A 6,883-nucleotide genomic window follows, 5' to 3' on the forward strand; every position below is an offset into this window, starting at 1 on the left:
TAGATGATGATATGAATGTCTGTGGGAAAAGTTTGCAGGTGACATGTATATCTGTCAGGCAGTACCTAAGGAGAAGGACAAGTTACTGTTTGTAGCAAGTTCCTGTGTCACCCTCCAGCGCCTGGTGCCCTTGGGGTCCAACCCAAATGATGCACTCTCCACCCCCTCCTCCAACCTCTGGTCTGGTCTCTCTCCTGCCAGTCCTTTGATATTCCTGTAAATTTATTGAGAAAGCGGTTCCTGGAGGCCAGGAGTACTCTCTCTGATGCATCCCTCTTCTGACATTGTCCTTGAGTTACTTGGCCCACACTTGGTCCTGGGGGTCTCTATGCTTCCCTTGGGGTGTTTCCCCTTTACAGCAACTCCTGTCAGGCCTCAAAACACTTACTGGAGCTTCAGCTAGGGTGGCCATCATAGAGGACAATCTGGCTGTCCTCTGTCCTCTATTGATACAAAACCAGACTCCTTTATGTCCTTTTTTTCTCCTTAAGACAGAGAACAGAGTAGCGGAAAAGCGGAATGTCCTCTGTGATAGCCACCCTAGTTTCAGCCATCCTGCCTTGGCCCCCTTTTTTCAGCCCTGGTCCACTGTCTTGGACCTCAGCCCTAACCCACCTCTTTTGGGCTTGTGCCCAGACCCTGGCCCTCTTGGCCCCAGCCTGGCTCAGTCCCCCTGCCCCTTAGCAGGATCTCTCCCCCCGAGTGCCCCAGGCACCCTGTTATGTGGCCTCCAATCCACCCCTACAGCCAAAACTCAGTCCTCCGGTTAACACCAACCTAACCGGTCCTAACTCAAATATGAACCCCTCCAGGTCTCAGGTCCTCGAGCCCTCCTACTTAGGTAGGCTTGTTTCCACCTGTCTAGGTGCCATTCCTGGACTGGCCTGACTCCAAACTACAATTAGTTCCACTTGGAGTTCCTTGCCCTGTGGCAGCCAGGGTCTGACTTCCCCTTCCACGACCAGAGGCTGGGCTTACATGTCCTAAGCCCAGCCACTTTCTGGTCATGTGTTCCAGTTCTCTGCTCCCAGAGCTCAGGTGCTGGCAATTCCATCAGCAGCAGCCTGGTCTCCTGTGGCCAGTGGGTCAAGTTACACAGGCAGCTCACACTCGCTGCCATTGGCCATTTGGTTCTCTACAACCTGCTTCAGCTACACTCCCTGCTTCATAGTCACAGGGGTAGGGGTTCCCTGTAACACTGTTAAAGCACAAGCTAAAATCAAGGGTGTCAAACATATGGCTCATGGACACATATGATCCAGCCCACGAGTCTCAGATCTGGTGTGTGGAACCAGTCTGGTGTGCCGGCTGGACTGTGTGCCATGGGTGCAGCTCATGACCCAGGGGACAGCATGGGATGTGCACTGCATGCAGAGCCCCACAAGACTGGCCCTGTGCACTGGCTCCAGGGTAGGTCCAGACGAGGCCAGTCTGGCAGGGCATCATATGTAGCGCGCTCCCCCTGCCGTCTCTTTGTGCAGTTCCAGCCCATATGCCGCTTACAACAAGTCCCAGAGTGGAGTCAGAACACACTACCTACAGCATGGGGAGTACACTGCATTTTGGACCTGCTCTACATGCTGGTTCTGGCATGGCCCAATTCAGCCTGCAGACTGGCTCAGTAACATTTACCTGGCCCACAGGGCCAGATGACTTTAACACCCCAATATAAATCATCTGGCTTTAAATAGTCATGAACAATGTGTTTTAAGACAGCCAAATGCAAGAGGATATCAGTAGCAAAATGGAAAGTGGCCAACCATATACCGCAGGCACTGTCTAATGGAGTGGGGGGAGGGGGAGATGGGGAACCCCTCACCCTGGGCTGCTGCTGACTGCTCTCTACCTCATTTTGCCTGCACTTTCTGGCTGCAGAAAGCATCCAAAACAGGCAAGTGTCACAGAATACAAGGCATTCTGAGAATTGTTCTGTAGAGCAGAAAGTTCACTGCTTCTGTGGGGATAACTGACCACAATTTTGGTTGCCAAAACCAAAGTCCATGTCCAGAAGGCAAAAAAATGAAAAGAAATCCCCTCCCCCTTCCTGCCCAGCAGCAGCAAACTCCACTTCCACTTTAGAAAATGATTCCCAAAACACCTTGCACTGGCTGCTATTTGCTGCTGTTCCTGCACCTGCAAGCCAAGAGGTATGGGGGTGGGCAAGGGGCAAGGGTGGGAGAAGCCTGACCAGGGCACATTTCTCCACATTACCCTTCTGGATAATATATTTGAGAACAAAGAATATAGGTCATACCAACAGGATGGAAAATTCTCTCAAAGCTGCATCTCAGAGAAGAATTTAAGAATGATCAGAGATGAGCACCTCAGCATGAGCTCTCAGTACAATGCTGCAGCTAGAAGGGCTAATGTAATCCCTTGGATGTATACAAAGAAGAATATCAAGTAGCATTAGGGAAGTAATCTTGCTAATGCACGTAGAATTAGTAAGGTTGCTACTAAAATAATGACCAGTTCTAGTGTCTACACTTTAAGAAGGATGTGAAAGTAAAATATCCGGAGGCTGAAAGATAAGCCTTATAATGTAAGGTTATGGAGGCCACCTTACTCACATTATTCAGACAGAAAGTTCAGAGGTAACTTTGTAACTATGTATAGCTAATTAAACATGGAAGAGATATCTGAGAGTGGGGAGCTTTTCAATCTTGCTGACCAGGGCACCACAAAATTCAATTTTCAGGAACTGAAGATAGCAAATTCAACCTTGAAATAAGAAACAATTTACCATCAGTGAGGATGATTACACAGTGGAAGGACTTACTGAGAGAGTGCTGGACTTTCCATCTCCTGGGATTTTTAGATGTCTATCTAAAAGATACACTTTAATCCGCTTCCTGACTAGAACCTTCTGCTACTCCCTTTTGGCCAGGGAATCAATTAATTCCCTGTTCATCTCTTCCCTTCGTGGACCAGGATTGCCTGCACTCAATATCTCACACTTGCAATAATAAGATGATACCCATAATAAAATCTCAGGTTTCTAGATTTCAAACAGTTTCTTGAAGGGAAGGAAGGAATTTTCTTGGATACATAATTGACCAGATGTGTTTAGCAGAAGGCAGAGGAAGATGCACCTTCCCTCAAAGTATCAGAGCTGTGCTTTGAGGGCCTCCTCCTTTCTCAAATGTCTGATTCCTGGATCACACTTATCACTAGTTTTGGGTTTAGGAGGAATCCCTTCCCTTCCTCTGCCTGACCAGACTGGGGGAGGGGGGGGGACTTATGCCTTTCTCTACAACATGGCACATGGATCACTGGGGCCATGGATCAAAGCAGTACTTCGGTCTCTCCTGTCATTTGCCCATTATACAGAGTTATTTAGGTTCCTGAGGACTGAAATGCTCTAATTTAACTCAAATAACTGGACTTAAGAATAGGGGTATCTGTGTGAAATATAATGGCTTGAGACATCCAGGAATTGAAACTACATGGCCTAGTGTCTCTCTGGCCTTAAAATCTATTTGAAACTAAGCTCAAACATATGTGTAGGGAGTTACAAATAGATTAACTCTCACAAGTTTATTGGCAAATCAATCAATTTACTCAAGGTCTGTTTTCATTTACACCACTGTAAATCTAGAGCAATTCCAGTCAGGACTTTCAATTTCAGTAATAAAGATTATACCAGATTTACACCAGCACAACTGAGATCAGAATCCATGCCAGTGTTTCCACAGCTTGAGGGAGATCTGAAGACTGTCTCACCAGGAGGCACTACTGTGGATTCATGATACTTATTCTCTATCTGCTTGTGAATGAACACACTGATAGCCAAACATATAACACAAACACAGGCAGTTTAGAAGGTCTTTGTGATTCCAAGGAGCATGTGTTGAGCCATCCCTATGGCACTGCAGTTTGCAGTGGAGGGCCCATAGTAAAGATGATATGTCACCAATAAGTGAACTCTTGGCTAGGGTAACTTGTTTAAAATTAAAACAAAACAACTTCCAGAGCTAAAGACCATCTGTGCTAGTCTTCTTTCTTCTTCCCACTCTCTTTCACCAATAAAATTGCCTAGGCCAGAATGGGGACTGTAAAGTGATCTATTTTACTCATTCTGTCTCCTAGAGATGCTGAGTGGTAAGGGCCAATTTCCCTTCCCTCCTCCCCCTCAAGAAATCCTCACTCCTACTTAGGTACCTAGATGAAGTGTTCTCATTGCCAGAAAGTTCTTGGCACTCAGCAACTCCACTGAGAAATATGGTAGCTGCTGGCTGTTGAGCATTTTGCAAATCTAGTGTATTCATTTAGTTACCTAACCTGATCAGGAACTTTTAAAAAATCTAGTCTTAACTGGTTTAATTCTAAATAGGAGAGATGTTTTTTCTACACTAATTTGTGATGTCTTACTTTATGACATTGCACAGATTTAAAAGATTCTACAAGTTTCTCTACACATGGAAATTACTTCAGACTGTAATAAAGTGTGAGTTAAAAGCAAAATAACTACTTTGGAATAAGAGCATCCACACACAGAGTTGTTCCAGAATAACTCATTTTGGTGGAGATTTAAATAAAAGAAAGTTAAGACATAATGACTTAAATCAATCCTTAAAATACCAATTATGTATCAGAATGACTGGGGACAGACTGTTTTCCCCTGGTCTCTGGGCAGAGAATATCCTTCCTGATGTCTAAAAAATGGTATTTAGAGGTTTGTCTTTGGTAATTGGTTTGTAGGTAAGTAGATACTGCATTAGAACAATGGTGCAGGGCAATGGCAAGGGTTAACTGATTTCAAAAAGACAATTTGTGACAAAGTTTCCTTCAAGATCCACTGTGTGTAATAAGCAGCAAGCAGACACACAAGCTGGGAAATTGAAGACATGTACCACATTATTCTATAACACAGATAACGGACTCTGCAGCATTGGCACCAGGTCACAGTGCCCAACTGCATGGCCCTGGGATTTCTGGCTTTGGGGAACAGACCAAATTAGGAAGCCTGGTAAACAACCAAATTAGGATGTGTGAAATGATGGTTTTGTGAAACAAAGGAACATGCTGACAAGACAGAACATGGATAGTATGATGATCACAGGGAAACCAATCAACGATGCCCAGAGATGAAGAGTCATCAGAGGAGGAAAAGGATACAAAAGGAGGGATATTTCAGAGCAGCAAAGGGTCCCCGAGAGGTGAACCTGAGGCCACCATGGACAGAGGGCACACCACCAGCCTGTCTCACCCACCCCACTGGGGAGGGGTGGGGGGTGGGCCTCGGTCCTTGACCTACAGCCTGCTGACACCTGAGATTCAAGAAAGAATCTCAGGGTGAAGCTTGTGTACTGGCCAGACATACCTTCCCTCTGATAACAGCTCTAGGACTGGTAGATATAGAATTGTTTGCATTATTCTTATATGCTATCACTGTGTATCAAAATTCACCTAGTATTGAACGGAAAGGATGTGGTCGGTCTGAGGGTTTGGGACCATCCAGAACAAGGTATTTGGGTCATAAATCCAGTGCCAACACTTCCCAGGAGTAGACGTTCTTTAAGAGCATAGTTCCACATCTGCTTGAAGGTAAGGGAAGCCATGCAAGTTGGGCAAGTCATGCCTGATCAACCTGATTGCCTTCTATGACGAGATGACTAGCTCTGTGGATGCAGAGAAAGCAGTGGGCAGAATATATACCTTAACTTTAGCAAGATGTTTGATACCGTCCCCCACAGCATTCTTGCAAGTAAGCTGAGGAAGTATGGGCTGGATGAATAGACTATAAGGTAGATAGAAAGCTGGCTGGATTGTCATGCTCAATGGGTAGTAATCAATGGCTCAATGGCTAGTTGGCAGCCAGGATCAAATGGAGTGCCCCTGGGGTCAGTCTTGGGGCAGGTTTTGTTCAATATCTTCATTAACAAACTGGAAGGTGGGATGGATTGCATCTTCAGCAAGTTTGCTGATGACACCAAGCTGGGGGTGTATTAGATACACTGGAGGGTAGGGCTAGGATTCAGAGTGATATAGACAAGTTGGAGGACTGGGCCAAAAGAAATCTCATCTGGTTCAACCAGGACAAGTGTGAAGTCCTGCACTTAGGTCACAAATTCCACCGCGAATGACTCAGGAACTTCTTTACTGTCTGAACCCCCAAGGTTTGGAAGACTGCCACCGGAGGCGGTTCAAGCACCCACTTTAAACGTCTTCAAGACACATTTGGATGCTTGTTTTGCTGGGATCCTATTATCCTTGCTGACTTCCTACCCATGGGGCAGGGGGCTGGACTTGATGATCCTCTGGGGTCTCTTCCAGCCCAAATGTCTATGAGATCTATGAAGAATCCCATGTTTGGGGGCTGACTGGCTGGTCAGCAGCTGTACAGAAAAGGACCTGAGGGTTACAGTGGACAATAATCTGGATACGAGTCAGCAGTGTGCTCTTGTTGCCAGGAAGCCTAGCAGCATACTGGGCTGCATTAGTAGAAGTGTTGCCAGCAGATTGAGAGAAGTAATTATTCTGCTCTATTCTGCACTGGTGAGGCCACATCTGGAGTACTGTGTGCAGTTTTGGGCCCCCTACTACAGAAAGGATGTGGACAAGTTGGAGAGAGTCTAGTGAAGAGCAATGAAAATGATTTGGGGGCTGGGGCACATGACTTATGAGGAGAGGCTAAGGGAACTGTATTTAGTCTGAAGAAGAGAAGACTGACGGGGAATTTGATAGCAGCTTTCAACTAACTAAAGCATGGTTCCAAATAGGATGGAGCTAGACTATTCTCAGTGGTGACAGATGACAGAACAAGGAGCAATGGTCTCAAGTTGCAACAAGGAAGGTTTAGGTTGGATATTAGGAAAAACTCTCTCACTAGGAGGGTGGTGAAGCACTGGAACAGGTTACCTAGAGAGGTGGGAGAGGTGGT

The 6,883-nt window shown here is 45.9% G+C and overlaps 1 protein-coding gene across 2 annotated transcripts in view; it reads right to left on the reverse strand.

Annotated features, from left to right (window-relative positions):
• PTPN5 (protein tyrosine phosphatase, non-receptor type 5) overlaps nt 1–6,883 on the reverse strand; it is a 207,991-nt gene that overhangs the window by 180,859 nt on the left and 20,249 nt on the right. The window lies entirely within an intron of this gene.

This window comes from Gavialis gangeticus, unplaced genomic scaffold, assembly GCF_001723915.1.
Source record: "Gavialis gangeticus isolate Ggan-Ray unplaced genomic scaffold, GavGan_comp1, whole genome shotgun sequence".
NCBI lineage: Eukaryota > Metazoa > Chordata > Crocodylia > Gavialidae > Gavialis > Gavialis gangeticus.